Raw genomic sequence first — 10070 nt, forward strand, 5'->3', positions numbered from 1 at the left:
GCTGGAGACGTCGGAGGGGCGGGGCTGGAGACGCTAGGGGGGCGTGTGCGCGCGCGCGTCCCCGCCGCGTGTTGCTGGCTGTGTCTTAGGGAAGAGCACGTGGGTGTGTGTGTGGCGGGCGCGGGCGCCGTGCACGGGTTGTATAGGTGTGTGGGGTACGCGTTGACCTGCGGCCAAGCAGTGGGTGTCCATCTGCGACAGACTCCAGTTAAGCCCCTCACTAGGTCTGTGACCTAAGACAAACTACTTAACTTCTCTGAGCTTCGGGTTCTTCAGGAAGATCACAGCTGATAATCGCTGTATGGCACGCTCTCAGCCAGGTGCCTGTACCTGGCTATGTGCTCCTGAGTCCTGGAGTCAGGACCGGGTCCTCCCTGCACCCCTGTATTTGGCCGTCCTGAGGGTCAGGATTATGACCAACCTAGACAGCATATTAAAAAGCAGAGACATTACTTTGCCAACAAAGGTCCGTCTAGTCAAAGCTATGGTTTTTCCAGTAGTCATGTATGGATGTGAGAGTTGGACCATAAAGAAAGCTGAGCACCGAAGAATTATTTTGAACTGTGATGTTGCAGAAGACCCTTGAGAGTCCCTTGGACATAAAGGAGATCAAATCAGTCCATCCTAAAGGAAATCAGTCCTGAACATTCATTGGAAGGACTGATGTTGAAGCTGAAACTCCAATACTTTCGCCACCTGATTGTAAGAACTGACTCATGTGAAAAGGCCCTGATGCTGGGAGAGGTTGAAGGCGGAAGAAGAAGGGGCCGACAGAGGATGAGATGGTTGGATGACATCACCGAAGCAATGGACATGAGTTTGAGTAAACTCCAGGAGTTGGTGATGGACAGAGAGGCCTGGCGTGCTGCAGTCCATGGGGTCGCAAAGAGTCGGACACAGCTGAGCAACTGAAGTGAACTGATGGGTCAGAGTATGGTGCTGGGGGAAGGGCCTCTGCCGGGGCTATCTCAGCTGTAAGGCTACCTGGAAGAGGTACCAGCAGAAAGGAGATGGAGGAGGGGCAGTCAGGGGAGTAAGGGGGAAGAGTCCACACTCAGCATGACCAGCTTGGGGGTCCACATTCAAGAGTGAAGGGTCACGAGGGACTCAGGCCAGCCATGCACCTGCCGCTAGCCTGGCTGGCTAGGACCCCTGGAAGCTTGAGTACTCAGGGTCTCCAGGTAGCCTGCCCTTGAGGATGCTGAGGGCTGGCTGGGGAGCCTCAGCTGCTCTTTCTAGAAACCAGTGAGAACGTCCCTCCCTCACACCAACACACTGCCCAGGCCTGCCCCGCCTGGCCTCAGCTCTCAGCCCTCTCAGCGGTTGGCGGTCTCTGTCAGCAGCCCTGGCAATGCCACCCACCTCTCCAGAACTGGTTCCGTACCACTGGGCCTCAGTTTCCCATCTGCAAAACGAGGGGGCAGGTCCGGACTCCTCAGCCCATAAACATATCTGGCTCACCCACCCTGAGCCCCGCACAGGTATCCATGGACAGCGGGCCCCACCCACTCCCTCTGACCTGTGTGCCCACCAGATGTGCAGCGTACATCTGCAGCAGGTGCATGGTCCTCCCTCAGGCACAAGGAAGGCTTTGACAAAGACCCACGGAAGACAGCCTGAGGACTTCTATTACAGGCATTAAAAACCTTCATGCCATGAAAAAGCATGCATATATGCATAACCGAATCCCTTTGCTGTACACTTCAGAAGTTAAGATAACATTGTAAATCAACTCTGCTTCAATAAAATAAAATTTTAGAAAACACTCATGCCCTTAGATACGACAACCTCACTCTTAGGAAGTAACCTTAAGAAAGCATTCAGAGTGGGGATGTGGATTTCCATGTACTGCTCTGGATGTATACTACTCTGCCAAAGGAATTACAGGCCACAGGGCCTCAGACAGTAAAGAATCCTCCTGCATTGCAGGAGTCGTAGGAGACATTGATTCCTGGGCCGGGAGGATCCCCTGGAGAAGGGAACGGCAACCCACTCCAGTATTCTTACCTGGAGAATTCCAGGGACAGAGGAGCCCAGTGGGCTACAGTCCATGAGGTCACAACATGACTTAGAAACTAACACTTTCACTTTCAAAGGAATTCACTCTGTGCAGGCTCACTGACAAGACCCCGTGTGCCATGACCCACCACAGGAGGACCGTCACACAGGGAGTTGCTGTTCAGTGGTTCAGCCGTGTCTGACTCTTTGTAACCTCATGGACTGCAGCACGCCAGGCTTCCTTGTCCTTCACCGTCGCCCAGAGGGAGATGCTCAGCTATGAAAGTGAAAGTGAAAGTGAAGTCGCTCAGTCTCTTTGTGACCCCATGGACTATAGCCTGCCAGGCTCCTCCGTCCATGGGATTTTCCAGGCAAGGATACTGCAATAGGTTGCCATTTCCTTCTCCAGGGGACCTTCCTGACCCAGGGATTGAACCGGGGTCTCCCACACTGCAGGCAGACTCTTTACCATCTGAGCCACCAGGGAAGCCCGCAAGTCAGAAACCCAGGCTACAGCACATGCTTTCAGAAGCTGACATTACACGTGTGCGTATGACTACAGGGACCCACTTTGCCAAAGTAATGGTGGTTATCTCTGGGCAGTGCTACACATATCTTAAGTCTCAGAATTTGCTAATTTTTCTAAAATATTCTAGTAATCACACATACATAATAATAAACACTGGGTTTTGTTTGTTTGCTGATTTTGTTTTTAAAGCAAGATTTGGCTTGGAGCAGAGATCCCAAGAAGGCTGTCTAGGAAGCCCCAGGGGAGGGTGAGACAGGTAGGACATGTATGTTCAGAGAGGAATGAGGCTCTCCAAGAGAAGTGAGGGCTGACCTCTAGGCCGGACACTGCCTCGGGCTAGAAGCTTCTCTCTGAGTCAGTCTCTCAGAGCCTGGGGAACTAAGCACCTGACTGCACTCACTTTATCTCTTCTGGGTTCCTTTTATCTCTTCTCTCCCAGGGAGGGGCCTGGCAAGCAAGCTTCTGCCCACTTTCCAGCTGGGAAAGAGGCCCACAGAGGCCGAGTGCCTTCTGAGTGCACCAGGTTCTCTGACCCTGAGTGCACCAGGCTCTCTGACCCTGAAGGTCAAGGGGACTGGGGTGAGGGGGCCCAAGCCGAGTAGAGAGGCGAGGACAGGGCGCTCCATCACCACACTCACAGCAGCACAGCTGGCGGGGCTGCCTCCCATCCAGCTGCCCAAACGTCATCTGCTCGGGGCAGGGGGGTGGTTTCCTCTGGTTGGTGTCTGTCTGATTAGCGTCTGTCCCCCTCCCTGCCTGTTTGCCCCTGCTTTGGGGGTCTCCTCCTGGGTCCTGAGAAGCTTGCTCACTGCTCCAGCTGCCTGCACACACACACACACACACACACACACACACACACACACACACACACACACTCCTAGTTCCCAGGGGTGCAGTGTAGTACAGAACCCGGCACTGAAATGCCTGGGTTTGCAGCCCAACTCCACTCCTTTCTTACTGTGTGGCCCTCCCTTCTGGCCAATGCCCACCCCCACCCACCCTGCCCCCCTCAAGTCACCGTATTTCCAAGTCACAGCTTTCTCCCATTTAGCAAAGGGACAGCACAGGCAAAGCGCCTTAACGGGGGCTAAGAAGGGACTTCCCTGGTGGTCCAGTGGCTAAAACTCTAAAACTCTGTGCTCCCGATGCAGGGGGCACAGGTTCGATCCCTGATCGCAGACCTGCCACAACTAAGACCAATGTGGCCAAATAAATAAATATTTTAAAAACCAAACCAAACCAGGGACTGAGAATCACCGGGCACCTCGCACGTGCAAGGCCCTCTCCCCAGCCCTCAAGCACCTTGTCTCACGATGTTCTCTCAAAGCTGCCAGGGAGACGTCTTCCCAAGGGCAGGGCAGCCCTAAAGAGAGGGAACCGGCACTGCAGGTACTGCAGGGAAGACCACAGAGCCACCCAGGAAAGTGCTCTTGCTGAAAACCTAACCTGAATCCAGCCAGGCCTCTGCGCGCAGAGACCACTGGGGGAATGACAGGGCGCAGAAGAGCACGTTAAACACACACGAGGACGCACCCCGCAAATTCCAGACTCTGGGAATCTTCGCAGGACAAACCACCCAGTTCCTTCAACAAATACATTTCAGGGGAAAACACAAGGGAGAAAATGTAGATTAAAATAAAGGTGTGACATGCAACCAAATGCAACATGTGGATTCTGGGCTGGGATTCGAACAGGGCAACTGTTTAAAAAAACAAAACACACACACACACACAAATACAACCTAAGGAACAACTGGGATGATTTGAACACTACTGGGTATCTGTTTGAGCAAACTCTGGGAGACAGTGAAGGACAGGGAAGCCTGGCATGCTGCTGTCCACGGGGTCGCAAAGAGTCGGACACGACTGAGTGAGTAAACAGCAACTGGCTCTCTGATGATAGCTGACATCGTTTTTTGGATGTGATCATGGGATTTTGCTTACTATTAGAGTAACCTATTGAAGTATTGACGGCCGGAGCCGTGTGCCTGAGGTCTGGTCAACGTGGTCCGTGGTGGGGAAGGAGGGTCCACAGAGAGGCAGCAAGAGCAGCCCCGCAGGGGGATGAGGAGAGCTGCGTGTCTTTACGCCATTTTCTCCACTTTTGTGTTCTGGGGAAATTTTCATAATAGACGTTAAGAAAGAAAAAGGACACAGTTTGTTTCAATTCATCCTCTAATGCTGCTGAGGCTCCATCAGCCCTGAAGGGAGGGCAGCAATCCCCAGACCTGGAGCCCACCGCAGTGATCCCCACCTGCTTCACCACTTCCCACGCGCCTGTGGCTCTCAGAGCATCCAGACAACACAATGGCCCGATGCAGTGGGCAGAATCGGAATCACGAGGCTCAGATGGGGCTTGTGACCTCAGGTCAGTCTGAAATCGAAGCTCTGCTGACCTAGGCCCTTGGAGGGTCTGCTGGGAGGGAGACACGAAGCTGTGTATAAAATGCAGGGTTATATGAATGCGGGTCGCTCCCTGCTTTCCTGCTCCTTCTCACAGCTCATCCCATCCTAGCCGTCCCAGGTTTCTAACCTTTCCCTGGGGAGGGGGGTGCACCCGTCCCTCCCTGGAGATCACAAGGAGCCCTGGATAACATCGCTGTACAGACCGCTCCTGTAATCAGGATGCTCCCTGCACAGGAAGCCTAAAAGACAGGTTTTGAGCTGACAGCCAGGAAGAGAACCAGGCCAAACCTAGCCCACATGTGTTTTGGTTGGCATGCAAAGTGTTTTTCAATTTTTGAGCCAACAGTAAAAGGTCAGGTGACTTCATATAAAAGTCCCCATTTCTGGCTGCTCCCATAACTTGGGACAATCCAGCCACACCGGGTCTGTGTCCCCATGTGACAGGAGGCTGGGTGGGAGCTGACGGACACTTTTCCTTTGCAGCTGGGCCTTGTGCCCATGGGTTTGCCCCAGACCCCACTGGGCCTCCCATCACTCCCTGGCTCACAGGCCCCTCAGCAGCCGCCTTCAGTTTAAGAGACAGGTGTGCTCAGGCCAAACCTCTGGGGCCCCTTTCCCTTCCTGCTATTATCCAATCACTGGTGCCCAGACATACAGCAGCCAGAGGGTTCTTGACCCTTCAAAGCTCGCACCCACCCCACCCCCCGCAACCTCTGCCTTCAGACGAAAGACCAACTGCTTGGTGTGAGCTCAGCTGGTATCTCTGGGGTCCTCTCTCATGATGCCCAGGGAGGCTCACACAGAAAGGCTGCAGTCCCCAGAGCTTCAAGCCCTCCTCTCTCTGCCTGGCCCATGCTTCCCACTTTTAATCCACCCCTTTGCTTGGCACAAGGTCCCAGGGAATGGGGTTTGGGCCTCGGGTGCCACTCCAGGTACCTGGTGGCTCAGAGCAAGAACTGGCTAAAGGCCACATCCAGGTGACAAGGGTCTTGGCCATCACCTCCTCCAACTTCGGTCACGGTGCCGAGGGAGCTGGTGACCCAGTGAGGGACAGGAGTCAGGGACCCAGACTCAGTTTGAGCAAGCTTCGGGAGTTGGTGATAGACAGGGAGGCCTGGTGTGCTGCAGTCCATGGCGTCACAGAGAGTCAGACATGACTGTGCGACTGAACTGAACTGACCCAGACTCAGGTCAGGCCTTGCTGGAAAACCTTTCATCTCTCACTGAGTGGGTGGAGGTCACCTGGTCTGTCTTTTCTGATCTATATTTAGAGTCTGGGGAGTTCACGGATGGGGCGTGGCCTGGCCAGGCTCCTTAATCGTTTCCCTGACCTGATGTCACCATTCCTGGCTGCCTGGGTCCTGGGGTGGCCCTCTGTGGGCAGGTGAGCACACACCTTGGCAGGAGGTGACGCACCTGGGCTGAGTGTGGGAGCTGTTGGCACAGCGGGCCACCTCCTCCGCCTCTGGTTCCTGGGAACTTCCAGGGACGGCCTCCTCCTCGGGGCAACAAGGAGTCCCCAGGGGCTGGAGGCCAAGCTCAGAGATGGTCAGGAGGCAGGACATGAAGCTTCCAAACAACCAGGAGACCATCCGGGGTGGAGGGGTTTGACATCATTACCCCAAATCTCTGACCTCACAGGGCGTTGCTGTCCCAGCGTGAGCAGGACAAGATGAGTCAATGCCCGGATCTGTGGCAACGGCCCAGGACTTGGATTCCAGCATTCTGGACCAGCCATGAGTTGGCTCCCCATCCTCCCCTGGAGAGGGGTGGGTACGGCCCCCCGACTCTGACTTTCAGGATGCTGGGGGTGGGGGGCACTCAAGACGAGCACACATGACGTCCAGGGTCTTACAGAGGAAGACCAAGGGCCACTCTGCTAACTGTCCTCCACTCCCAGAGCGCTCAGGGCCCAACACCCCTAAAGGCCACCTGTCCAACAGGTGCTGGGCGCAAGGTGGGGGTGCAGGAGAGGAGGGAGGAAGAGAAACAGAAGGGGGAGGGACTCCCGTGGTTAAGACTCCTGGATCCCAATGCAGGGGGCACGGGTTTGACCCCTGGTCGGGGAACTAAGATCCTGCATGCCGCATGGGGTGGCAGGGAAAAGGAGAGGACATAAACAGGAGGAAATGGCCACTGAGACTTGCAACTGAGCCCGACACATGAGAACAGAGAGAGATCAGAGAGGCAGGGTCTCGTCCCTTGAAAAGCCCACACTGACCGGCAGACTGCTGCACCCAGGGCGGAGGAGGGGGCCTGCAGGTTTGGGAAACTCTCTTAAAATGCAGAGCCCAGGTCTGTATTTGGGTCCCTGCTCTGCACCTTCCTAGCTTCAGTTCCCTCTCCCAGAGCCTCAGTTTCTCCATCAGGAGGATGGAGATAATAGTAAGAATAGTAACACCACTACCACTTGGCTCTCAGGGGAGCAGAAGATAAAACGGTGCACAGAAGCTTTGTAATCTGAGAAGAATCACTCGAACAGGAGCCGCTAAGACAATCCCAGCCATGCCACCCCGCCCAGGCGGGAGCAGGGAGACAGGCGGCCAGCCGGGTGGGCATACACGAGTATCAGTGGCAAGCAAGCCTCCTCCCCACCCCACCCCCCACCCAGCCGCTTCACTCACATCCATATTGGGAGATGGAGCCTCTCCAGGCAATTTCCAGCCAAACTCCTTCAACCAGTTCTGATGGGAGGGGAGGAAGTCGAGGGCGCCGGCCACAACCTAGAAGCACCTGTTGCCCTGGAAACTCACCTCAGTGGCGGGTGCCGGCAGAGGTGTCTTCGGCCAAGATGTGGGGCTCTGGAGGGCAGCGTGGCGGGCGATGGCCCACCTCCTGGCAGTCACCACAGAGACACAGGCGAGGAACACCCAGCCCTTCCTGCCCCTGGGCTCGGCGGGCCTGGCTTGCCGGGCCATCACAGGGAGGCGGGTGGGCCTGGGATGGGCTCCCGGGGAGGCCCTCTGCCAGTCTGCCTGCCCGTCCGCTGGCCCCAGTGGAGTTAGGCTCCCGAGTACCTAGGCCTGGCGTTACCCGCGTGGCTGTCATACCTGCTCCTGTGACAAGCAGGGCCAGGAATTCCTGCTCCTACCAGGCTGAGGGCCAGCCAAGGGCGGGTGGACTGTCCCAAGCCCGGCCAGTAGTTCCAGCTCAGATCTGCTGTCTTGCGGGGAGGGCCCAGCTGTGTCCCCAACACCCTGAGGCCCTGTCCTCACTCCCCCTGCTTGGGAGAAAAAAATCACCACCCAGGGACAAGTCACAGAGATCAAGACAGCTCAGCCAGTGCAGCCACCAGCCAGGAGTGAGTCCAGCTGGGTGCTGTGGGGCACAGGAGACCTGCCTGAACCCCTCTGTTTCCTCTTAAGCCACTGTCTCATTTTGGAAGCCTTCCCCATCACTCAGCCCTCAGAACTCCTCCACGTCTGCCACCTAGACATGGGATTTAATTTTAAATGGCCGGGACCAACCTAGGGTTAGCAACTGTTTATTTTGCCAAGTAGGGTAGTTAAAAAAAACCCAAAAAACTGTCACCATCATCATTATCATCATTTCAGAAAAGATCCCCCAAAAGTAACTAAGAGGGCATACGATCAAAAAAGAACAGGCGGTCACTAAATGAATATATTTGGCTTCAAGGCAAACTCATGACCTTGTCTCCATTTCTCTCATTTTGCCACAGACCAGACACTGAAACCTATGAGTTGAGTCCAACATACCCATTTGACAAATGGAAAAACTGAGGCCGCAGGGAGCAGGGACTTGCCCAAGATGTCATAGGGAGAGTCCGGGTCCTGTGTCTGTGCACACCTCTGCAGAGCCCACATATGTACCTTCCCTGCCTCAGCGTTCAGAGCCCAGATCCCCACAGCTAAAGATACCAGTGTGACCCAAAGGCTGGGCTGCCTCCTTACCCTTCTCGGGCCCTGGTGGGCGGCCGGCTGGGCACACAGGATCGCGGGGGCCGAGAGGAGAGGGGGGTGGACCGGGGCTCCGGAGCCAGCCCACAGGCACATCAGGCCCCCAGTTCCTGGAGGAGAGGCAGGGGCCCAGACTGCCTGCCTGGCGCCAAGCCCTGCCTCTCCAAGCTAGCTAGCATTTCACATCCTCTTCCGGTGGCTTTGGGGGCGCAGGGGACCCAGCAGAGGAGGCTGCTCAGAGCCGGGGAACCGAGACCTAGTTCCTGCCCTCATCTGACACTGCCTTCCTCTGGGACAGGCACGTTCCTCTTCTCTCTGAGCCTCACTGTTTCTGATCCGTTATGGGAGGGGGTGTGGTATACAGAGGTTTTCAAATTACAGTTTCACATACCCCAACCACACCGTTGGAGCAGGAGAATTTCCTTCATGGAAGGATGCCCTGGACGGGGGAGCTCTGCAGCAGGGGTTCTCTAGGGCAGAGGTCCCCAACTTCTTGGTACGAGGGACCGATTTCGTGGAAGACAGTTTGTCCACGGACTGGGGGTGAGGGGTATGGTTTGGGGATGATTCAAGCATGTTACATTTACTGTGCACTTTATTTCTAACCTGAGGCCGCCGCTGATCTGACAGGAGGTACTAGTCCACAGCCCGGAGGCTGGGGACCCCTGCTCTAGGGGATGTGGGTGGGCATCTGGAGGTGGGTGGGCTGAGGGGCAGGGGGTTCCAGGTAGGCCCTGAGGCTGCAGCCTTCCTGCCCCCCCCCACACCCTCCCTCATGCCTGCACCCAGTATGTGTCTCCCACATTAAAACTCCTCCAAAGGCTTCTGTCCAACCCACAAAAGAATTCAGAGTCCTCGCTGTCCCTGCCTCAGACTCCTCTGAGTCAGCCCTGACTATTGCCCCAAGCTCACCTCCCCTCGGGCCCCCTGCTCCTTCTCCCCAGCCACCTTGGCCCTTCTGCTCACAGAGACACTTAATCTGGACCTTTGAGAAACAGCAGAGGTGACTGGGCTCTCTGTTAGCAGCTCTGGGACTCTGGGCCAGTGACTTAGCGGCCTTGGTTTCCTCATCTGTCAAATGAGCACAAGGACACTGCCGGATTCGACAAGAACTCAGCACAGGCCTGGTTTCTGGGCGACACTCTGATCGTTTCCCATGGTCATGCGCCTGCCCCGGGGCCTGGCACTCAACACACACTCCGTGGATGTTGGCGGAGATTA

The sequence above is a fragment of the Budorcas taxicolor genome, chromosome 11 (genome assembly GCF_023091745.1).
Source record: "Budorcas taxicolor isolate Tak-1 chromosome 11, Takin1.1, whole genome shotgun sequence".
Taxonomy (NCBI): domain Eukaryota; kingdom Metazoa; phylum Chordata; class Mammalia; order Artiodactyla; family Bovidae; genus Budorcas; species Budorcas taxicolor.